This window comes from Canis lupus, chromosome 2, assembly GCF_048164855.1.
Source record: "Canis lupus baileyi chromosome 2, mCanLup2.hap1, whole genome shotgun sequence".
NCBI lineage: Eukaryota > Metazoa > Chordata > Mammalia > Carnivora > Canidae > Canis > Canis lupus.
This window is the reverse complement of record NC_132839.1, coordinates 78,577,832-78,604,934: the sequence shown is the minus strand read 5'-3', so window position 1 is coordinate 78,604,934 and position 27,103 is coordinate 78,577,832.

Genomic DNA, 27,103 nt, shown 5'->3' with positions numbered 1-27,103 from the left:
GTTTATTCATTTATTCATAAAGATTTATTGAAAACTTGCTATGTCATGTACTATTATATTCATTGGAATAAAACTATTAAACCAGATAGAATTCCAGTTAACTTGGTTCTTCTGACTTCTGATTATTGTTAAATCAAATGACTTGTTTCTCCTCAAACAACAAAGACAACTGTATTCATGGTACAGCAGTTATAGTAAAATACATTTAAAAAATTCCTCCTTTAATCAGAGTAAGCATCATGGTTCAAGTAATCACCTCTTAGAACCTGCTTAATATTTTCTATGTATCTTTAACTATATTAAGATACTTTCCATAAATCCACTACCATTTTAAGAAACAAAGAATCCCAAATATGAACACACATATTTGTCACATTCTATTTGTCATGAACTAAGTGTTATATAAACTTTAATTTTATTTGACTTATTGCAAAGTAAATGCTTACTATATTTTAAACAAAATTCAATTTAAAATTTTTTTAGTAAGTTGGAGATTTACTTCTGCCCTATGAAGAAGCAGCATATGTGGTTTGGACCAAAAACCCTATTTCTAGTACCTTTGTTTCCTTTCCATAAATCATTGTTCACAACAGTGAGCCAATTTACTATTAGTTTCATCGATCCTTTCCACTGATCTTACATGACCGTAAAGAATTTTGTCAAAGGCTTTCCAAACATCTAAGTTTAAAATCCTCTTTAACTCCTTTCCCACATTTGTCTACCTGGAGTGAAATCCCTGAAGAATTTTACAAAAGTAGTGAGTGATTCCTTTTATTCCCTAAATGTGTGTTGTCTGTTCTTAATCAAGCTGAGCTTTTCAAAGTGGTTCCCATTTGATCTCCAAAAATAGTTTCTGAAAGTTTTCAACATAACAGAAGTTAAAGGAAACTCTCTGAAATGCCTAAGTGTGTTTCCAAGACCGGCTTTCAGTTAATATTTTGTTTGGGTCATAAATTTAAAAGGATGTTTTCTTAATAGGAAAAAATGTAAAATATCGTAATGACAAAAGCTACAAGGAAAAAGCTACAAGCTGCCTTCCTTACAAATTAAATTTGTTGGCAAAAAGTTTTCAAATTTATTATATTGAATTAATATATTAATTATTAATATATTGGTTATTATATTGTATTATTTGTTCAATTACATCAGGGAACAACATTTTTTTTTTCTCTTCTTCCAGAATATTGGGTCTATTAGAGCAGTTCTAAATTCTGATAGCATCACTAAATGCAGAGGTAGGGAATGTCAAGGTTTGTCAAAGATTTATCTTGAAACTATTAAATTGCTATTATAGTTTCCTAGCAATTCACTGTAAATCTTTATTCAGTATTGGATATACATCCAAAGAAATGTTGTTTTCAAATATCTAATAAAAAAAATGTAGAGTTCTAATTACCTCTTTGCTTAGGGATAAATGTGTGACTTTGAATGAATGACTCACATTTTCTAAGCCTCAGATTCCTCCCTAAAAACAGGTGGCCAGGAAATTTTAGAAAATGGTGCAAGATAGAGATAATAAGATCATAAAGAAAGTTGGCCTTGAAATCTGTTTTTCCCTGTCCCATGCATTATAATGTACTTGGAAGTTCTTTGCAGACATGTGGTCACATAAGGTTCTCAGTTTTTAGCTATGCTAAGATGAATCTGATCTCACTGAGAAAAATGTCCCCATTTCCCCAGCTACTCAAGCTTGCCTAAGCATATTCCCCAGTTTTTTGTAAAACTGAATCTATAGTCGCAACTGCATTGGTAGATTGCTTTATTTCTTTAAGGTAAATCTTTGAGTCTCCCCAATTTCAAGGTAACTTTTCGCATATCATACTCTGTTAAGAATGACCAAGAGTCTTTATCTCCATAAACAGCTTCTGACACATTCAGTCTTCTTCCAATAAAGTTTGGTTCATTGAATCATAGGTACATACCTGGAAAGAAGGATTAAATAGCTCTCCTTGACATAACAATTTTGGATATCTTCAGCCAGTAAAATACTAAAACAGATTTTCTATTCAAGAAATTAATAAAAAGTTACTCTACTCCACTCAGACAGCACAATGTTTCAAAAAGGTGATAAAATAAAATTTCCTGAATTTTTTTTGCGGGATATCTCAATTTAGTGTTCAGAGGAACATAGACTTTTCAAAGTGAGTTTCACATAATCCAACTTAGTATTTTAAGTAAAATCATATGTACATGGGCCTCTTACATTCTCTGGGAAAAGTTATTTATGGCTCAAATGAAATTTACCATGGATTTCACAATACACATATATGCATACACCCTGATGATCAATTTCCTTTACTTATTATTAAAATGTTTAATCGTGTTTTATTAGCACCAAAAATTGAGAGAAAAGTAAAACAAATATAATTCTACATGTTTCATAGGTAAGGAAATTATTACTAAGTAGTATTAACTAACAATTCCCAAAAGAAACACACAGATAAATGGAAGGCTCAGAGTCTGAATAAGATTTCTTATTTCTATACCATCACTTCATGCTTCCAAATGTTTCAATTACTTATTTGATTTTAAACCTTCAGCATAGACACTGAAGAATCATAATTTATCCAAATTATTTGACTCTTCCCATCCAGGACACAATGTCATTAGGTTTGTTGATTGCCCAATTAACTATTATCTCCCTCAGGCATTTCATCATATTCCATTCTTTTCCTTCAAGTATCAACTTTTATCAAGCCTATCGAAGTCTGTGGCTGCCATCAAGTTTTTCCCAACTTTCAACTTTAAAATTTCCACCTTTCATTCAATCAGTTGTATGATAGTTTCCTACCTAAGAATCTTAGGTAATGCAAAAAACAAAACAAGCGACTTACCTTATCTTGTTCTCTCACATCAGCTTGTGTCTGTCTACTGAGTTGTAAAGCCATTTAATTAATATATTTATTTTTCATTTTCAGTGGCTATTTCAATGGATGAGTTACAGGCAGAGACCTTTGCCGTATCAATGAATATAGTAAAATGTACTCTTCATTGATTAGAATGCCAGCTTTTACATTTGGAATAAGCAAGTCTTTTGAGAATGACCTGGGAAAAGTACACTAAAATTTGCAAAAGTATTCCATTCTATCTATTAAAGCTGGACAGGAGGAATTCATATGCAAGAGAGTGGTGATGTGAATTCTAATTCTAATACTGAGGGCAAAGTGAGGTACTCATTTGCATATTAGCTGCCTGTTCCTTTTAGTAGAAAAGCTGCAAGGAACCCTTGCCCCACATTTGAAGAAGTTTAGCTTTATTATTATCAAATTGTTTCATAAACATGGAATCCAACAATAGATAGTTCTCTGTCGGTTGAAAGCTGGGTGGCTAGAAGTTCACTGCAGAGCATCACAGTCATCACTGGTAATTTAAAATGTAATGAAGTTTGGTTCAGTTTGAGACTAAGTCACTGTAATTTCTACACATTGGCTCTAGAATATAAGCTACTTATGTCAAAAAAAATTATGTCAACTTGCATGAGTCTAAATACTCTCAAGCCTTTTAGATGTTGGTTAGTTGACATGATTTCCTGATAATCCTGGTCTTCTTCCTCTTAGATATTCTAGTTTACAAACTGCTTTAAAATATATTATAATACCCAGGCTGAATATACTACATTATGTATACTACAAGTATATAGAGAGTCATATGTAATATAGTTATATATAGTATTATTTTAATGTCTAGAGTTGATATTATTTTAAGTGATTTTGAAGTTCATTAAGCATGTAAATCCTCAATATATTCTTGATTTTCTGCAGTCAAGTAAAACATTAGTTTTTTTTTCACTAATCTAAACCAAAATTTATTATTTTATTACTCTCAAGTATTTTCTTGCACATTTTGATCTGCAGTCTGCCTCTTTTATCATTTTAATTATTAAATTTTAATCTATGGCATTAGCTAATTAACTATCAACAAGCAGCAAATGGAGACCAATTATTTTTAAAAAACCTTATTAGGCAATAAAAAATAAGATATAACATTTACTATAAGCCAAGTATTTATATGAATTATTTTAATTTTCACAACAACCTTAAAAAATATATACTACTATTATTCCTATTTAAAAGATGGAAGAAGAAGATTCGAGTATTTAGGTAACTTGACCAAAGTTAGAGATAAATCACCCATCTCTGGCCTACCTCATTGTCCTGAAGCAAATTCAATTATCTTTTCCCATACAATCATTTCAAAATTTTAATACAAGAGTCAGTCTCCAATCAAGGAAAAAGGCCAATATTAGATCCCCTCAACAATCTTCCAGACATTCCTAGATAGACCTGAATTCAATATTTTATTTTTTAAGCAAGATATTATAATATCTTTCCTCAACTACTATATCCTTGTAAGGAATTCCTTGAACACAATTTGCATATGAGTAGCAAAAGAATCCACTATCTTAACCATGAGTGATGAAATTGCAAGCAAGCATTAGACCCAAGTTTGACCATCTATAAGTCAGGTGATAAATAGCATGTGAGCCCTCTTGTATGAAAACTCTTCTCATGAGTACCATGGAGACTACCTGATATAAGGAAATATTTAAATTTAAAATTAAGGAATAGGGACTTACCCAAATATTACAAAGACCAAAATAAAAATATACTCAGTGTGGTATATTATTCAGTGAAAATGGGAAAAAAAAAATCCAAATAGTAAAAATAGGCCTACAAATGTGAGTATACAAGTTTTATATTTGTCCAATAGATTACTCAATTAAAAAAAAATATAAGCACTTCTTATTTAAAAGTGTTGGAGTTCCATAGCCATAGAGTGATATTCCAAATATTTAACAACTGGTAATGATGAAGATCTCTAGATTTAGTTTTGACAAGAGCTTAGAATTTGTTATTCCTAATCTTATAACAAGAGAATACTAGACAAACTGAAAACTTTGTATCTGTCAGAGAACTGAAGTACAGGCAAAAGTATTATCACAAAATGCTGAGTCAGGCATATTTAGAGAGATACAGAGAGTTACTCAAGATTTGGTTACCTAGAATAGAAGCTGGAGACACTGTAAGCTGGTAGAAACACATAAATGGTGATTTGGATCAAGTGCTGGAGGACAAGTAGGTCAAAAGTGAGAGAGAGAAGGTCCCGGGGCAGGGTTGGTGATAGGACACACTGCTTTGGATCTTTCTTCAAGTAAGTCCAGCAGTTTATGACAAAGGGAATCCTAGAACTCCTAGAAAGCTCAACACAGGACCCTGACAAAAGGATGGAAAATGTAGTTATGAAATACACTCAGAGTCTTCTTCTTCTTAACAAAAGCCTCATTTCTACGGAGGAAGGAAGCTAGCAAGGCACTAGCTAGGCAATTATCCAAGATGGGGGAAGGGAACTATACTCCAATGCAGATCTCCTGTTTCACTTAGTGAAAAATAAATGAATAAAAAACCGTATCAACAGAGGAGAGAGCTTCAAGGAAATAGACTGTAGCAGGTAACGGTTTAGAGGACAGGAGAAAATGAGAGAATGTTTTACTCCTGGACAGGGATGGCACAACCTTGAGAAACAGTCCCAATAAAATACTGAGAAATAATTAAAATATTAGAGAATATCACCTTCCTCCACACTCTGCTGCTACACTAGTAAACTTCCAGTGATAATAATAGTGGGTTACAGTTGAAAAAGCTGTAAGACATACCCTCCCTGGGGAGCAGTACACCGAGAAGACCAAACAGAAGAATGGAGTCAAAAAACAAGTCCCTTAGAGGAACTTAAAATATCTAACAAAAACAACCATATCGAACACTAAACATCTCAACTCCTGCCAGATTAACATAAATTCTAACATTGACGTTGTATTTGCCTCAGTTCTTATTGCCTAATATAACATGCTTTCAATAAAAAGATACAAGACATGCCAGAAGACTAGAAAAGACAGTCTGAAGAGACAACACAGGCAACAGATCTACACTTGAATGATAAAGATGTTAGAATTAGCACATAGAAAATTTAAAAGACTATGATTAATATTTTACAAGTCCTAAGGGACAGGGTAAACAACACACAAGATCCAGTGGGTAATAGAAACAGAGAGAAATGAAAACTAAGCCATCAAAACAACATACCAGATGGCACCTGGGTGGTTCAGTGGGTTAAGAAGTGTCTGACTCTTTGGCTCAGGTCATGATCTCAGTGTCCTAAAATAGAACCCAGTGTCAGGGGCTGCACTGGGTGTGGAGCCTAAGATTCTCTCTACCTCTTCCCCTGCTTCCCACCCCATGCTCTATTTCTTTAAAAAAAAAAAAATAAGAAAACAAAACAAAACAAAAAAACAAAAACAGGGCAGCCCGGGTGGCTCAGTGGTTTCGCAACTGCCTTCAGCCCAGGGCGTGATCCTGGAGTCCTGGGATCGAGTCCCATGTCAGGCTCCTTGCATGGAGCCTGCTTCTCCCTCTGCCTGTGTCTTGGCCACACTCTCTTTCTCTCTCTTTCTCTCTCTCTCTCTCTCTCTCTTGAATGAATGAATAAATAAATAAAATCTTTAAAATAAAATAAATAAAAAATAAAAACAAAAATAACAACAGCCTCCAAAATGGGTCACCTGGGTTGCTCAATGGTTGAGCATCTGCCTTTGGCTCAGGTCATGATCCTGGGTCCTGAGATGAGTCTTACATCAGGCTCCCCACAGGGAGTCTGCTTCTCTCTCTGCCTATGTCTCTGCTTCTCTCTGTGTTTCTCATGAATAAATAAAATCTTAAACAAGAAAAAAACAAAACAACGAAAATCCAAAACAAACAAAAAACAAAATACCAGAAATCAAAAACAGTAAGAAAAATGAAGAATTCCTCCCATGATCTCATCAGTAGACATAATATAGATGAGGAACAAATTACCAAACTCAAACATAGGTCAATGAAAACCTCCTTACCTATAGAAGAATGAGGATAAGAATTGCAAAAGAAAAAACTCATCACCATTTATGCAAGCAAGACAAAAATCTTCAAAGCGTTGACAGAAAAAAAAAATCTACCCACCTAGAATTCCATATCTAATGAATTATTCAAAAATGAAGGGGAAGCTGATGGGTATGGGTTTCTAATTGGATAATTTTTTTTTCTAGAATTAGAAGCTAATGGTAGCCATACAACTTTGTATAAAAAAAAATAGTAGATTGTGCACTGTAAAAGGGTGTATTTTAAAAAAAGATTTTATTTATTTATTCATGAGAGCAAGGCATAAACATAGGCAGAGGGAGAAGCAGGCTCCCTGTAGGGAGCCTGATGCAGGACTTGATCCCAGGACCTCAGGATCACAACCTGAGCCAAAGGTAGATGCTCAACCACTGAGCCACCCAGGCATCCCAAAAAGTGGATTTTATGTAAATTATATGTCTTAAATAAGGTTGTTTAAAAGTGAAAGAGAAATAAAACTTCTTTTAAAAAAATGATGGAATTAATTGCCAGCAGATCGCCCTTGAAAGTTTAAGGAGGTTTTCAGATAGTTGCAAAATTATATATTTCCTGAGCTCAGGCTTATATAAAAGACACAAGAGTATGAGAAAATGAACAAATAAATGTAGCATATGTTATTTTATTTTTTCATAAATTGACCTAGACCTAAATAGACCTCTTGTTCTAAACAATAACAATGTAATGGGTGTTTATAGCATACAAACATGTGAAATGAATGACAGTAGTAGTAAATGGGTAGGAATGATTAATTGGGAATGCCAGGTAATAAGGTCGCTAAACTACATGGAAAGCAGTAGAATGAGGTTCAAGGTGGATTCATATTCTTTAAATGTATATTGCAAACCCCAAGGCAACCAGTAAAATAATTTTGTATCTTTGCCACAATTGGATCTGAAAATACATCAAACAGATACACAACAGTTGGCCCCGTGATTCTGTGATCACTTACATCACAATCACAGACATTCATATGTTGCAAATGTGTTTCTTTTGACACTCAATCTTTTACACCATAGCGTACTGTTGAGTTTAAGCAACCATACTGTTGGCGCACCTGGATAGCTCAGTCGTCCCAAGACCCTGGGATCAAGCCCCATGTCAGGCTCCCTCCTCATTTGAAAGCCTGCTCCCCCCTCTTCCTCTGTCACTCCTCCTGCTTGTGCTTGCTTTCTCTCTTAAAATCAGTCAAATTAATAAATACAATCTTTAAAAAAGTAACCATACTCTTAGCAATACCAATATAAGCATAACAGAGAACTCTTCAGCATGGTACCGTATCTAATCACCAAATGACCAAAGGTTAAGCTTCTTAAACTACTCAATTTAACTTCCTTGACAATTACATTTTCAAGAAAAGATCACTTTCATAAAGCTCCAGGGGTACAAGCTTGCATAGCACTGTCAAATGCATGTTTGTTTACCATAACATCAGAACTCAAGGCTCTCTTTAGTTTAGGGAATGCATGTTTTATATCTTTTCCACATCTGCAAGGTTATTTTGACTTTATTAATATCATCTTCCAAATGTTCCTTTACTTAAGTGTTCTAATGTATGACTTATATTCATTAGATTAATATAAGGATGCTCGCATCAGAATGTTTGATGTGAAACATTTCCTTGGTTATTTTAATAGTTCTTTTATCATCTATTGACCCCAAATAATATCTTTATCCTTCTAGGGTCACACTCATTACCTGCTCTAGTTTTACGCATCCCATCATTATATGCTTTTTATTTTTCCCTTGAGTCCAGTAGGTTAGGGTGAGGTTTGGCTTAGAGAATATTATCCTGGTCCAATTTTTCATATTATATATCACTGGTTGATGAGGCAGTAAGGCCATAGTCACAGGTACTTTTACCATAGGGATAGCCAAAGGTCTAAGTAGTAATAAAGGTATTTTGTGGCATATCCTTAGGAACATATTTTTCTTTTATCGTTAGAGGTTTTCTGAGGCCTGTAGGCTCCACTCTTGCTTTTGGTAGTGCAGAATCATAAAAGTGTGGCATGGCCAATGCCATGTTTCCTCCTTTAAGTGCTATTATCATTTCACAGTTGCCAAAAAAAAATCATAGCCATTAGGATATATGGAGTAAATTTTAATCTAATAATATCAATAATTATTTTAAATGGTCTAAATATTGGTTAAAAGAAATTATCAGATTCAATTTTAAAAATTCATTGTAATTTATAAATAAGTTTTTAATACTCTCATTTTTTATAGGTAAAACTGTACATAATGTTAAAATATACAACAAATTATATAAATGGCAGGACAAATTATCAAGTAAACTAAACTATTTGAATAGCTAAAATCTTTTCATAATTATTAGAAATGTTGAAATTATCCTTCATTCATTTGCTTCATTGTTTGTGTGTGTGTATTTTTTTTCCTCTCAATCTCTACAGCCAAACTATTCTCCTGTTTCAGCATGATTTAATAGCAACAGAATCTTTAAATAACTTCCATATTGAACACTTGGCCACATGTGACTTCCAAACATAACAGGTAGAAAATTTTACATTTATATAAATATGATGTTCTTAATGATTAAATATTTCTCTCCATTTCTGTTGAATTAACATTACTAACAATAAAAATTCTTCTAGGCATTACAATGTTAATGTTTTATGTACACTATTTAATAAACCTATAATGAACAAGACAAAAATTATTTTAGAATAAGATATTTGGATTTTGTTTTATTGACATTCCCTTTTTTAAGATTTATATACTTATATATTTTTAAAGATTTATATATCTTTATAAGATTTAGAGAGAGAGTGTATGCACATGGGGGAAGGAGGATTGGCAGAGGGAGAGGGAAAGAGAGAATCTCAAGCAGACTCCCTGCTGAGCACAGAGTCTCACCACAACCCTGGAATCATGATCTGAGTCAAAATCAAGAGTCAGATGCTTAACCAACTGAGCCATCCAGGTGCCCCAACATTCACTTTTATTGTACAGACTATTTTAAATATCACTTGGAAAGGTATCAAGTTTTCATAAATTTTAATCAATTAAATTTCCTTTCTATTTTTCATTTCTGTTCAAAAATTCAAACAACAAATAGTTTCATGTAATTTATAAGAAAATCCAACAACTTTCCTCTAGGAATAAGCATTATTTCTTTTTTGTTTCAGAAAGTATACCATTAATTTGGTTTGTTTTGTTTTATTTTTCCCATCTCTGTTCTTTAACTATTCCCTTTGGTTAGTTTTTATATGTGCAACTATTTTTGTTATCAATCAATTTGTTAATCAATAAATTTGTTTCTTTGAAATATAAAGTCAATTTGTTACCTTTGCTATATTATTATGTATTTGTTTTAAAAAAATCATATTTTCTAAGTTTTGAAAGAATTTCCAAAGCATCAATTATAGCTTTAGGAAAAAAAAAAAAAAAAAAAAAAAAAAAAAAAACCTACCAATGAAGATACAAATACATTTCCAGTTTCATTATTTAATTCTAAACTATAAAGATAGGTTATTTATCATGAGGATTATGACTTATCTTCATAAATAGAGCATTTATTGATGATGATTTTAATTGATTTATTTAATGTATTTGATTGGATTATTCCAAAATGGTTCGTTTCCTTTCCACAACATGTATCAAAGGAAGTCAACCAGAAATCCAAAATCATTTTGTTCTGATACTCCAGATCATTTTCCTAACAAGTCACTGACCCCAGCTGTACAAAATTCAATATGGCTTTCATATACTTTTTAAACTGTTTTTGCAAAAATCAACAAAAGTTTTGTACATAATTTTAGATGTTAACATATTCAGCTTCACAAAATTAACAACAAAAAACACATTAATTTAAAAATCTTGAAATTATCATTACTTAACAATTTTTAAGAAAGATGAAACTTTATCAATAATGATGAAATCTTATTGTCTTGATGTGTCATAGTCAGCCTATTGACAGATACCTATTGGCTAGGAATGCCTGGGGCATCTCCCTGAGCCTGAATTACTTGAGACCCCCACAAACATTTCACCTACCAGAACCAATAATATGCCTGGACCAGTTCTTGTGTTTCTTATTATGATTTCAGGGCACACTTCAGCAAAGACCATCTGGGAACTTTGAGGAACAAGATTTATTTATTCACAAGTCCTGGAGGATACACATCACAGAAGACAGCCACACAGTAAGGTCAAGGGTAGAGAGAGAAGGACGTAACAAGGACCTGGAGATTTGCCTTTATTAGTGCTCAGGGATGGGGTGCCTAGGGTTTAATTGGTTTACTCTTTACTGGTAAATATGAAGCAGAAGAGCAGGAATTAGGTGGGGGAACAGAGAAGTAGGATCATTCAAACTTGTCCATTATCTAGATCACCCAGGGCTTTCTAAAAGGTGAACTTCATGGGTGAGGTGGCTTGGTTCCTTAGAGCTGTTTTGCTAGTGCCATACAGAATGTCTTTGAAATGGATGCCTTGCTGTCAAAAACACAATGTCAGGCACTTAGACATTATAATCAGAAAGATTAATTTTAGGCACTTGCAATACAGTTGATTTATAAGTTCCTAAAAAACATTTCTTAATTTCACTTGACATGTTATATTATGTAACATGCCATGCTATAAAACTAGATTATACTGTTATGGTTGTATAAATGTTATTTTATAAACTGAAAATTCTCAATTATTTTTAACTGCACAATAGATCATTTTTCAGAAAGTTCTGATTATTTTACATTTTTTATCAACTCTAATGAATAAAATATTTTCTGAGCTTTCTTTCTTAATTCATTTGCTTTATTGTGTGAAAACTATTTCATGTCTTTTTCTCTTATTTATGATTGCAAATTTCCTTTATTTCAAGCATGAGTTTAAAAGAATATAAATGATGTTTTAATAAGAAATATAAATATTTAACACTTCCAACTTTTAACAATACAGCTTTTGAGCACAATTTGTAACAAACATTTACATGATATGAATAAGTAACTCATTTTGGTTGAAATCATCAAGCTGTTTTTCAATCTGGAAATGTAAATTTGTTGTATTAGTAGTAATTTTTTCACAGTATTAAAAGGCTTTCTGGGTTCCTCTGATTTGTGCAAAATGTCAGTAAGTTCTCCAGACTCTCCATTATCAAGCTTATTTATTCTTTATTACAGACTCAGAAGACTCACTCTTATATTTTAGTGGAATATTTAACATATATTTGATCTGTTATTTCACAAGTCCCTGATTTTGAAAAATATTTATTCATATATGTCTATCTGTGCAAAGTATAACTAAAAATTAATGAAAATATTCTAATTTTTTGCTATGCAAATGTGATGTCTAAAAGAGAGATCTCTTGATCAGATGAGGGTTCCCAAATGTAAGGTGACAATGTGGTGGAAGCCAATGGCGTGGAAGTGAAAGAATTCACCTGGGGCGGAACAAAGAAGATAGAAGTTTATTGACTGTTTCCACAGAAAACTTCTCATTAATATAATTGCGGATAAGACTAAACAATATAATATAGAAATAAAGGCTGCTTATCATTGAATCAGATAATTGAAGATAAAAGAAACAAGAAGAAAGTTACTGCTTAATCCATGCCAAGCCCATGTGTTCTATCATGATCCATGCTTTGATTCATAGACTATTATAAGATTTTGCATAATTTTAGTATTTCCAACTTTCACCTTTCTTCCTTACAAATGTCATTTTTTCCAATTAATAAATTTATAGCAAATAGAAAGGCATGGCAGTCTAAATTATAAATTAGACATTACTAATATAATTGTGAGAAGCAGCCATATAGAAAAGAAACAAAGGTAAAACAGACTACTTGTAAACTCATTAATGCCAAACTGATCCAACAGCAATTTCTATTTTTGAAAATTCCTTGTCCCTTTGCCTATATAGGGACACTATCATGGATCCATATCAATTAACAAGTTACACACCAGGGATGATTATGTCATTTATGCATATGAGCAAGATGATTCAGTTTCATAATTTTACAAGCAACTGGTTTATGGAGGCTGATTTTCAGAAGTTTTATTATGACCTATTGTTCTGTTTTATAGTTCACAATTCTCAAAGGAAAGTTACTTACACATGATTTTTTAAGAAGTAGGCTTACTCTGGGGCAATGCAAAACTCCTTTTTATGTTTCAACACTCACTTGTAACACATAAAATTGCCTTTTAAAAATGATTGTCACTTGAAAATCCCCAATATACCAAAAAAAAAAAAAAAAATCACCAGAAAAAGCAAAGCCACGCATATAGATGGCTATAGATTAAGTTAATAAAGAATCAAGAATGTAGGATGCCTGGGTGGCTCAGGGGTTGAGCATCTGCCTTCAGCTTGGGTCATGATACCGGGATCCTGGGATTGAGTCGCACATCAGGCTCCCTGCGGGGAGCCTGCTTCTCCCTCTGCCTGTGTCTCTGCCTCTCTCTGTGTGTCTCTCATGAATAAATAAATAAAGTCTTAAAAAAATCAGAATAAAGCAAAAGATCAATAAAGTCCGAGAGCCTAGGTAACTCATTCAGTTAAGCGTGGACTCTTGGTTTCAGCTCAAGTCATGATCTCAGGGTCTTGGGATGGAGCCCTGAATCAGGCTTCACTGAGTGCAGAAACGGCTTGATATCCTCTCTCTCTCTCTCTCTCTTTCAAACTCTCTCTCACTCTAGGCTCTCTATCTCCCTCTCTCTCTCTCTCAAAAAAAAAAAAAAGATACTAATAAAGCCAACATTATTCATTCTAAATGTTCCATTTATCATTATTATTGGGGGGTAATATTGGAATATGTTCACTTCAGGTCTCCAACATAATAATGTGTTATTTGTATACCCTATTAAGTGAATACATAGTAAGTTTAGTTAGCATCCATGACCATTCAGTTGACTCCCTTCACCAATTTTTCCTATCTCCCTCCACTCGCCCTTTTCCCTTCTTATAACCACATACCTATATCTGTGGGCTTGGATTTGCTTTGTTTTATTTGTTTGTTTGTTTATTTTAGATTCCACATATAAGTGAAGTCATATGGTATTTGTCTTTCTCTGTCTCACTTATTTCACTTAGCATAACACCTCAAGGTCCATGCATGTTGTTGCTAATGGCTGGATTTCCTTCTTTTTGTGCCTAAATAATGTTCCATATTATTCCATAAATACACATACATACAGTTACGTCTTCTTCAGTGAGGTCAAGAAAGAGTGCTGGGGGAGGATACAGTGTGACTTTAGCAGGTCTGTGTCTAAGTGTGCCCAACTGTCCTAGCAAGACAGAAGGAAAATGCAAAAATGGCAATTGCCAGCAAAGAAATCCCAACTGATCCCTAACTCTCCAGCAGATGCTTTAAGATGAGCAAACAAATCTCTTTCTTATATAATACAGTCACCTTTCAAACTCCTGCCTTTGTGCTGGATCCAGGACAACTAAGTTTATGGGATAGCTCCTTAAGGGTAGTATCTTAGATTCTCCACAGCCCCTTTAGTCACTTTGGACATAAGGTCCATGGGTTCCACAGCCAGATATTTTCAGAGCCTCATCGCTCTGATACAAGTCCCAAAGTTTGGAGTATCGGATGTGGAGTACAAACTCTTCACTCCTCAGGGAGAAGCTCCAGATCCATGAGATTCCTCTCTTATGGGTTGCCATTGCTGGATATGGGATTTTTTGTGAGACTGTATCTCTGCTCTCCTACCTACCTCAATATGGCCCTTTTATCCCTTGTTGTGGAGGCACCTATTCAGCTATTTCTCAGATCTTGTTCAACAGGAATTATTCAATATGTAGCTGCAGATCCAGTGTGTCCATTGGAGGATGTGAGGTCCAGGATCTTCCTACACCATTATAATGACTACCTGCTAAGATGTTCTTATATGCCCTAGGTTTGAATTTCTATGTGCCTGCTGCCTCTCTTTTCCAAGCATCAACATTATTTCAGATAACCTCAGATTACCATACCAGAAATGTTTCTCACATAATATTTTAATATCTGCCTGTGAAATTGTCATTTTATGTATACAAATTGAAATTTTATAAGTAATTTATAAGAAATTACAAAATATATTACTAATGTTTTCTTACTCAGGCTTTTTATCATTCCATCTGCTCTTCACTTTTACTATGAGTTTTCTAAGAAGAAAGAAGATAAAATTTTTCTATATTTTCTCACATTCTTCATGTATAGGTCTAATCATATTTTTGAGCTCATGAAAATAATTTATTGATTATAATCTTAATAATTTATTTAGATAACATCTAGTTTATTAATATCTATCTTCATTTTGACTTAGAAAGAGATTCATTGAATCTAAATGAATAATTGGTACATTTTATCTCTTAAATATATATATATATATTTCTAGATGATTTAAAAGTTAAACTTTAACTTGATGAAATCTCAAAAGGAAAGATTTTTTTGGTTGCATCAAGGACTTTTAAAAAATGGTTAAGGATCCAACTTTAAAATGTGTGAATGTTGTCTGAGAAAGGTTTGCTGATTTAGCCATTTTAATTCTCACTGAATACTTGTGAGACATACGGTTGGCAACTATTATTATCCACTTTTTCTGTCACTTATACATTTGTCTGCACTATAGTAGAACAAAGAATATAATAGTAGGATCTTTTAAAACTTGGTCATTTCATTGTTGTTCACAGTTAAAGAAAAATATATATGTATATGCAATCATGACACACACGCACACACAAATATATCTTTAGGTATGACATACATATTATTTCATGCAGTTGAGTGGAATACTTTTGTTGATGTCCCTATGTTAGCTCTAGTTTTCTTCTAGTACTTAATAGAATCTAAACAGTACCAATATTCTGTTATTAGTTAGTTACTAGAAGTAGCCTATTGTCCTAAGTAAATTTGTATTTACGAGATCTAAAGGATTTAATTATTATACATAAAAATAAAACAAAAAATACCACATATTTAATAATTAGGTCTATACTAGGGTACTGTATAGTCCTTAATGATGTGTTATCAAAATTTTAAAAAGGCAAGTTGTTTTAAAGACAATATTAATATTTAGAAGAAGATGCAACACATCTTAAGAAAAACAAGCCAAAGCCACATATTTAAATAGATTAAATATTAATAACTGAAGCAGCTAGAGCACAGTTATTAAAGAAACTAATGAATAAAACTCATGGGTGGTTTTAGCCAACACTTCTAGCCATTGATGATATTTTCCCTGTCCCTTCCTCTTTAATGATAAAATCATTATTTTTAGCTGGGTTTATTACAGTGCCACTAAAATAGGCTTGCATTTCCTGACTTCCCTAACCGAAAGTTTCGGCCAAATTTACTGGGTTCCGGACAATTGTATAAGATAAGCTGTGTGCAGTTTTCAAGAAATGTCTTTAAGAGGCAGGTGTAAAACTTTCTATTGCTATTTGGAAAGTAGATATTATATCTAGGGCTTTTGGGGTTTGTTCTTGCCCAGGGAGTGGAGAATGACAGTGTGATTGCAAATGGGGGTCCATCCTTTTTGGTGGTGCAGTTGCTATTACCAAACTTGCAGGGTTCAATGCCCAATGTTGGGTATATGAAAGAGAAATTAATTGCTCTTTCCCTTTAATTGCCCTTTGCCACTGTTATAGAAGTTTCTTACATCTGAAACTAAATAATCAAAACAGTTAAAGAAAATGAAATGGACAAGTGGGTCAAATTGTAAATTAGTATACGGTAAATAAGATATTATTAACACATATAAAGAAAAATATATTGTAAGAAAAAGTTTATCAGTTATTTACTAATACACTTGAATATTGAAAATCTCTTTTTCATTTTCTTAAAAAAAAACAAAATTGACAAATAAACGGAAATCTAAATTAGCCAGGAATGATGATGATAATAATGCTCATGACAATAATATTAATTTCAATAATAATAAAGAAATGTTTTTATCAAATACTATGAGTTTATTGAAAAATTTCCATGATAATAAATGATGAAAGTTATCCAAAACATGTTATGAAGTAAAACTATTTTTTCTTTAAGAATATTGATATGAGTCATCATCATCATTGTCATCAATATTTATAAAATATGAGGTTTCCTAGAGTGTCACTGAACAGCATCTCATTATTTAATCATTTACAAACATAATAAAGCATTTATCATTATGCTTATTTGAAAGATGAGGAAATTCTTTAAAAATATTAAATGATTTACCCTAAGTCATTAAGAATGAACATGGCTGAGTTGAATCTTTCTTTTCTGACTCTGAAATATATATTATCTACTTCATGTACTATTCCTCTCAAAATTTTTCAAAATGGTCCAATTTTTAAGAATGATTATGGATGTTACTGTTGGGGCAGTTCAGCAGTGAAATTTTGGTAAGCAATGATTAATAAAAGTTAATTTTCTCCAGGCCAAATTTCTCAAAATCATTAATATGCTAATGTAATTTTGGACTATCATGAAATAGATTTAAGATTCTTAAATATGTTTTCCTCATTAAATAGTTTTAAGGGAAAAAAATAAATAAATAGTTTTAAGGGTATATTTTGTAAATCTATTCTACTTAACTGAATTTGGAATATTGGTACAAAATACTTGTAGGCATTACCAGAGAAAGTAAAATTTGTACAAGGCAGTAAGTTCTGCACATTTTACAATCGCTCTGTTTAAAAAAAGGCTCTGCATAGACTTTTTTTCAAGGTCTCAGTCTTCAGTATTGGCTTCATTTTATCCCTCTATGCTGAGCTTTCTCTGCAATCAATTTTCCAAACTTCAAAATTAGCTATGTTTCTCTTACATTTGTGAATTTTAGGGATTCAATCATTCATATTATCTCTCTGCCATTAACATTGGTTCCTTTCAACAAAAGTTAGAATTCAAAAATCATCTAATATACCACACCCCACTGAATTCTCTTTCTCCCTCTTATTATTAGTTAGGGATTGATTTAACCCTACTGAATAATATTAAATATTGATAGTCATATCTTTCTTAGTGAGATATTTATCATTTTTCTTGTTGTAGTACATGATGTCAGATATTCAATTTAATGTTGAATTCTCACCCCGTTCTTTATGTTATTATTATTCAATTAATTGTTACTATTATTATGAGATACACTGGATATATAAAGGGATATAAAATATATAAGGAACACTTATTGATAAGTAATCTTGTTCAAGAAATAAAATATAGTTGATGTCACAAAACCAGATAAAGCAGTAAAGCACCACAGAAAGTTACTAGAGAAAATCTTGGGAAAACTATTACTATATTTTGTAACTTTGGGGGTAAGAATTGGCAGAAAGACTTATAGTGGGACACGTAGTGGAAATATACCTTTTAAAATATCCTTGTCACCTTTATAGATCAAATATTAAAAAAAAAAAAGTTGTTCCAGGAGAATTGATATTTATCTTCACCTTGAATACTATTTTCAAGTACTTACTATCTGCTAAGCATTTTGCTAATCACTTACCACAGATTGTCACAATTAATTTTCCAAAGAACCTTATGAAGCAAATACTAACATTTTGGCAGTCTCATAGACTTAGAAACAGGCTTTAATGGTTAATTTTATATATCAATATGGCTAGGCCACCATGCCTAAATATTTTGTCTGTTTCTGTGAAGGTGTTTTTTTTTGTTGTTGTTGTTTTGGATGGGATTAACTTTGAAAACAATGGACTTCGAATACTTTGGATAAAACAAATTACCCTCTATAATGTGGGTGGCCTTTATCCAATCAGATGAGGGCCTGCAGACTCCCTTTGGACTTGAACTGGAACTCTTCCCTGGATTTCTGACCTACTGGATTATCCTGCAGATTTTGGATTTACCAATATTTTATAATCCTATGAGCCAATTTCTTAAACACTCTCTCTTTCATAAGTCACATCCTGATGTTCTGTTTTTCTGGATAACCCTGATTTATAGGACTTAAAATTTCTTACTGAAAGACACACCTAATAAGTAGTAGAATGCGATTCCAATTAAAGACTCTTCACATTGTCTCTAAACCTTCAATTCAGAAAATATACTCCCAAGATTAGAGACAAAGAGTTAAAAAAACTTCAGAATAGGTGAAATAATCTTGTTTATACAATTGTTGCAAGATAGCTATAGTTCTGCTTTGTTCTACCAATCGATATGCACCACTGTGTCATAATACTTTATATAGAATTGCTAATTAAAAAAAAAAACAAATGCTATTTTTGTATATTTTAGGAAACAATTTAGAAAATAATCCCAATTATTCACAAAAATTACTGCTATCAAAAAAAACATGGATTTATTTGGCTATGAATATTATCCATTCTAAAAATAGCTCTAGAAAATGAAAATGGTTATATAGGAGACTTTAAGACTTAAACCTCCAGCAGGGTGACAGTATACTCAAACTAGTAAGCTGGAGATGAGCAGTCAACCAAAATGAGACAGATTTACCAATAAAACAAAACAAAACAAAGCAAAACATAAAACCCTGACCAACATATATATTCCCCTGTGATTCCATAGTCCGTTTCCTCTAATGATTCAAAGGAATCTTGGAGCAGGATCTGCCTTTATATATACTTGGTAGAGAGGGCTTGCCTCCAAATAAAGTTCATTACCAGTGTCAAAGCAGATGATGATGCCCTTATTTCAGAGAGGTGTCTTTTTTTTGGCTTATCCACACACTAGCTTCCTTTTGTTCATTTCCATCTCCTCTTGGTGCTCCATTACCTATAATTACTTCATATTGATTTCTGGACATGCCCACAATAGTTTAATAATTTTTCTCTTTATGTTTCATCTATGAACTTCTTCTTCCAGGAGATAGGAATTAGAATCTACTGTTCATTTCAGGTTCTAGGAATTTTGATTGATCTGTCATGTTCTAACATACCGCTACGCTGTCTTTTTACTTCAATATTGTATGTGAACATCCTATATGGCATACTTAATCTTCTTGCTGCATCATATAATTTTCCAAAAATTAGTAATTTTTTAAATTGAAGTCAATGTAACACATTTTGTTTTCAGCAAATAATTACACTATTACGGTCTTGCTTTGTGGAGTAAGTATAGTTTTCCCCCCTATTAATAATGAATATATATCACTTGCTTTGGCTCAAGGAATGTGATAAAGGTCATGTCCAAGCAGAGAATTAATATGTGCTTAAAGAGTTACTTTAGACCCTTGTAGTCCTTCCACACACTATGAACGTCATGTGTACTTGGATGAGTTGCTGGAAGCACTACAACTGACCTACAGAGACCTGAGCAGGTAATAAATTTTTCTTGTTGGAAATTACTGAGGTTTTGAAGTTGTTTTTATGATAGAACTCTATGTTTCAGAAAAGATACTAAAGTTTTTATTCCTTATATTAAATAATCAAGAAACTTAAGGCAAAACAAAAAGTCTCCCTGTCCCTTCTCTGTTGTAGCCCTGGCAAGACGGGCACTGTACACCTTTCCAAATGATTGAGATCCTTTGCAGGGACTGCATCCTGTAAAAACATACTCACATTAGAAATATCAGCTCTGACTTGAACAATGTGAGCAGATGCGGGATGGGGTGGGGAAGAAGGAGACAGTCAATACTTGGGCAGGGAGTTCTGGCTTCTTTTGGCAGACCCACCCTCTCAGCATTTCACCATCTTTGGGTGGTTGGGTTGCAGCTGGTGGCTGAGGGCTTCCAGTCTCATCCCCTTCTTTTAAGGACACAATCCCTATTGGATTAGGGACACACCCTGATGAACTCATTTAACTTGAATTACCACTTTATTTATTTTTCAAGATTTTATGTATTTATTTGAGAGAGAGAGAGACAGAGAGAGCACTAGTGGGGGCATATGGGGACAGAGGGAGAGTGAGAGGGACAGAAGATGCCTCGATGAGCAGGGAGCCCAACTTAAGCGTCAATCCAAGGACCCCCAGATCATGACCTGAGCCAACCTCAGATTACTTTATTGACCGAGTTACCCAGGCACCCACCTTTAATTACCTCTTTAAAGGCCCTGTTTCTACATATAGTTACACTGAGGGTTTGGGCTTAAACATGTAGATTTTGGGGGCACACAGTTCATTCCATAATATAATAAGTATTAATTATAGCTTTGCCCATGCTTAAGAAAGAATGCCTCTATAGTAACTTCAGCAAAGACTCAGGCTTGCTCTCTACATAGGTAGTCCAGGGGCAACTGGGTGGCTAAATTGGTAGAGTGTGCAACTCTTGATCTCAGGGTTGTAAATTCAAGCCCCATGCTGAGTGTAGCGATGACTTTAAAAAAAAAAAAAAGAAAAGAAAGAAAATCTGCATAGGTCTTTCAATCTGTCTTTAGAACTACATTCTTGAATTGTAAATCCTATTCTCTTAGTCCCTACATGCAGATTCGTGACTTGAATTCTGTTGATAACTGATTTTCAGAGAAATATGTTATAGTCTTCCTAAACTCTCAAAGTACATTTTAATAAATGTATTATTTGATTTATCCACTTTAACTTTGCAATATAGTTGGTTTTATTGCAGAGTAATCTTCTTGCCCTGTAGTGCAGGAGAATCTGTTTGATTTATATTTGACACCTATCTTTATCAGACACCATTTCAGCATTCAGTGGATAAAATATTGATCAGTTTAGTGGTCAGATTTGTTTTGATAGATTTATTAGATCACTAAATATAAATACGGGGCTTCTGAAAAATTATATTAATGTGTAGATTCTGCTGATTTATTTTCCTTTTATTAGAATCATTGACAATTTAATTGGGTAATAATTGATTTCAAATAAAATCCCATAGTTCTGTAGTTTGATAATTTTGCTTCACAGCCTTTCAAATATAACAACCCCTCTGTTTCGTTGCAATTTATATGCATATAAAATTGGAGGAATTTAAGTAGTCAGCATATCCATGGACTCCTAATAAGTCTCTTATCTCTTAACTAATTTTCTAACAAAATCTACTTCTTGAATCACAGATTCTTGTTTTGTCCAACTCTCATAGTTAGTCTCTCTGACTGGCTTTCTCATCAATTATATTAAAATACTGGAGCAATAGAAAAGAGTCTGATCTTGGAGATATGTTATGCCCTCATTTTCTGTGACTATACCTGTACAACCTTGGTAGATAAATGAATAGCAATATTAATTGAATAATAATTTTAAAATAAAATTATTAAAATCTAGTATCTGAGTTTGTCAAAGAAAGACAAATACTATATGATTTCACTCATATGTGGAATTTAAGAAATGAAAAAGATGAACATAGAGAAAACAGAAAGAGAGGGCAAACCATAAAACAGACTCTTTACTATAGAGAACAAATTGAGGGTTGTTGGTGGGGTGTAGGTGGGTGGGTAGTGTGGGGATGGATCAAGTGGGTGGTGGGTATTAAGGAGGGCATTTGTTGTGATGAGCACTGGGTGTTGTATGTAAGTGATGAATCCCTAAATTCTACACCTGAAACTAATATTACACTGTATATTAACTAACTGAAATTCAAATAAAAACTTGAAATAAGAAATAAATAATATGAAAGAAAAATAAATAGAATCTAAATTCCAAAAGACGAAACTTTACAATTCTGATCTTAGAGCATTCCAAAACATGGTAAATAGTGAGTATCTCTTTTTCATTGTGACATGATGGACAACTACAAAAACCATAGAAATACTGGCTTTCCTTAAGAAGGATAACTTGACTTATTTTCTGAGACACCTAGAAAGATCATTCTGTCCTGTTCAAAAACTATGATAATTTACTTACCAAGTTAGTTGACAACAAAATCTTGAGAGGGGTAAGGATGTGTTGGGAACACTGATCAGAAAGCTGTTCTATATCTCCTGGAAGATGACTCAAAATTGAAATTCTGCAACTCTTATTCTGAAATTTAAAGTATCAATTTAATATGAGTGTTCATCTTATTGATTAAAAAACTATTTCACATGAAATATTTTGTATACTGTAGTATCAATTTCTGTAACCAATGATTACAAAGATTTTGAGCTTTTGTGTTAACAATCATTTCTGCCAAAACTTATAGAAAGTGTGGATTTGGGAAATTACTTTTTTAGATGAAAAAAAATTCTTATTTTTGTTGCTTATCTCAAGTTTTTGTGTTATTTAATCATAAGAACATTCTTCAATTAAAAACATTAAAACTTTAACTCTCTCTACTCCAGAGTACTAAAAGATACATTGGAAAAATTCATAGAAAGTAAAGTGTAACTATGTAATAAGATTTTGAATCTTATATTATATAGTATATTATGTCATATAACATCACTAAACATATATAATATGTTTATAATATAAGAATATAATATATAATATATAACACATGTATAACATGTTATATATAAATTACATATTTATATACATATATACATTTGTGTGATGTGGGAGTGTACTTGGTCTGAGGGAAATAAAATGAATAAAACATAAAACTTTTTCTCTAGGAATTTATAGACAATAAGAGTGAGAACTATAGTTAATCTTCATATTATGTTTTTGGTTTTTATTAAGGACTTAGGTAAGAAATGAACAAATGAGAGTTTTTTACAATTTTCTGAACATCTCCATCAAGAATCATATCCAATTTTTATTCCTTTATTATGTACTTAAGGACATACAACATGAAAATTTGTTAGAACTTATCAAGAAAATTCTTCTTCTCCTAATTCTATTACTTTCTCTTTTTTATAATTAGACACAAATCTTGTTTCTATTTGTTCTGTTCTGACTTTAAGGGACTTAAAGAGTAATTATAATATTCAATTTACAAATGAATCAGCCTATTTCTCCCAATGAATATATCATTGTATTTTTTTTAATTACTCTGCCCCAGCATATTAGTTTGTTTAAGGTTTGTTTTTAACTTGAAATACTTTTTTTGAAAATAAATAAAACATGTTACATAGGATCATTCAGTCAAACACATAAGCATCTATTTTACTTTAATATCACACAAAGGAAAATCTGGCTAGACTCAGACAAAACAAAAATTACAAATTATCAGACAACAGAGGAATAGGAGACATATATCCAGATTTACTCAGCACTTACAATGTGGCATATACACAATAAAGTACGGGATCATTCTTTATCTCTAAGAGCTATTGGCCAAATGAAGGGTAAGGTAAAATGATTTCAATTATTTATTTATTTATATATTTAAAAATATTTTACTTATTTATTTTTTTAAAGATTTTATTTATTTATTTATTTATTTATTTATTTATTTATTTTTAAAGATTTTATTTATTTATTCATGAGTGACACAGAGAGAAAGAGGCAGAGGCATAGGCAGAGGGAGAAGCAGGCTCCTCACAGGGAGCCCAATGTGGGACTGGATTCCCAGGACTCCAGGATCATGCCCTGAGCCAAAGGCAAACATCAACCACTGAGCCACCCAGGCATCCCAGTAAAATGATTTTAAAATAATTGGCACAGGGTATCTACTTAGACCACAGAAAATCTCCCCAGGAGCTGTTTTGTTGTGAATGTCAGTAAGAGGTGGCTTGATGAGGATGGTAAGAAGCAATATTTCAGGAGTTAAGATTGGGATTTCCAAAAATCATGGAAAATAAATGGCAAACTAGAAGTACTTCAGAATGTTTGGACCATAAGTAATTTGAAGGAAGGGTAATACCCAAAGAGAGGAAAGTATCAAGAAAATGAATTATCTGCCTATACAGACAGCAAAGCTTAATACTACGGTAGGAGGAAGTTCAGGGATCATTCAGGAATGGAAAACCAAATCCCCGTATGAAATACTGGATAATCTTCTGTCACGTGTTCATTAACATGAATTGCTCCAGTATTTTCAGGAATTCACTTGATGTCACACAGAAATAAGAGTTGCTAAGAATCAAACCCAGGATAACTGGATCTCTTAGACTCTATGATGTGTTACTTATATTTTGCTATAATAGTGTTATCTTAATTTTTAAAAAGATTTTATTTATTTATTCATGAGAGACACACAGAGAGAGGCAGAGACACCAGCAGAGGGGGAAGCAGACTCCCGGCAGGGAGCCCAATGTGGGACTCCATCCCCGGGCACCAGGATCACGCCCTGAGCTGAAGGCAGACGCTCAATCACTGAGCCACCCAGGTGTCCCCAGAGTAATATTTTAATGTCATTAATTATTCTTTTTTAAGTTTTAGACCAAGTGCAGTTGCCATGTGGGTAAATACATTTTTGAGAAGTGTTCCAAAGGAAAAATTTATGACTTTGATAGATTTTTGGTGTCAGGTGAGTGCCAGGAAGTCTTTTGTTGAGAGACTTTGTCTTAAAAGCTCAGAATCTTTTTTTTCCCTCTAGCCCTGTAAACATAAGGATAAGAGGATCCTCAGCAAGGAGGGCATTCTCTTTCTTTAGGTTCCTTGGGGATTTCCCTTGAGCTGAGAGATTGCCCAACTGAGGAAAGTACAGGACAGTTTTGAAGACCTCCCAGGCCAATGGGGGTGCAGGGTGAGGTGTCTTTTTGCAGTTGATTTAGAAGCTCAGAAGTGCTCTCTTCATTCAGTGTGGCTTCTCCATCCTCTTAGAGATCCAAAGGAGAAAGGCCAGGAGAACACACAGAAAGAAGGCAGCCATCTACAAGCCAAGATGAGAGAGACCTCAAAAGAAACCAAACCTGTTAACACCTTAGTGTTGCTTCTCCAGTCTCCAGAACTTTGAGAAAATAAATTTATGTTGTTCGAGTCACTCTATTCTTTTGCTCCCGCAGTCCTAACAGACCAACACACGCCCTAATGTTTCTTTAGTATTTAAACAGATATAAGAAGAAATTGTAGGAAATTGAATAAAAGGATAAAATGATGTGAAGATAATTTACTGAAAAGAATAAAGTTAAACTAACACAGCCAAGATTTGAAACCAAATTTCTTAGCAAACACACTTTTAATATTTTAATAAATTAAATAACTAAAATTTGTTAAATAAAAGTTTTCTTGGATTTCTAAAAAATCCAAGGTTTGTTACAATGAGAATTAATGAAGTAGACAAGCAAGATAGCCAAATGTAAGGTCTCTATTTTGTGAAGTTAGAGTCAAGAGCTAATATAATATAATAAACTATTTAGCTTGTTTGGGCACTTTTTAACTTGTAGGAAATGAACAACAATCTGTTTCTTAGGCCTACACAGCTGTTCAGTCCTATGAAGTCCAAAGTATGTCTATTAAACAAGATTCCTTCCACTTCCACATTTCATTTTTTTAAAGCATAAATATAATGAATGTTCCAGAGTTACTAAGACTTGATAGTTGAATTCATATATATCAAAATTGTTGTACTGGTGAATTATTTCGCATTAAAATCATTCCTTGTCCACTGACTTATTTAATTCAGTATTTTTACTGTATAGAATGAAGCAAAGCAGCAAATTATTCAGAGGAAGCTTTGCCCTTATGCAAAAACCACATGTGGGCCTCGATGCTTAGGCTTGACTGTGTGATTGATAACAGGTATATCAACTAGCAGGTATATTAAGGTTTGTGGGAAGGATTAGAGAATCAGCTATTTCTTTAGCCATAAGAGAATAGTGATGCTGAGCTAAAGGTTTATTTCATACTAAGAAGTATATCAATAACATTAAGATTGAATTCCAATTGTATTGAAAAATATGATTTCAATCTGAATTTTAATTATATTATATATATTTATGAGTATAAATATTCAACATACAGAGAGAGATTGAAAGATAATAAAAAATATCTAGGTATGGATATTAATTTATCTTATACTAAGCTAAAGTCCAAGTGGATAAAATTATTTTAACTTGAAAATTATTTTAATGGAGTTTTTTTCTTCTAACTCAACACTTCATTTACTAGCAATGTCAGTACTAATTTTATAAAAATATGCTTAATATATCACTAAGCATTAAAAACATCATTTTTCCCTTCCTCTGAGGGAAAGAAAGCAGGTGCTGGTATTGCTATAGATTATCAATTGCTTTTTCTATTGATTTGGTCTTTCATATTTAGGTCTATAAATCTCTGAGATTTGGTATGCTCTACATTAAACTTCCTATGTTATAAATTTCCTCTTTTATTTAGAAAGTACTTAGAAAAGTCTTCTGCTGTCAATACATCAGTTCTCACAAAGCATTCTGCTTTTCTCAACAGTGAAAATTCACGTCTATCTACGACTAGAGAGACTAGTTTACTGACACTGCCTGATTTGATGGGAACATATTCTAATAGCCTCACTAGACTTTAAACGAAGTTAATA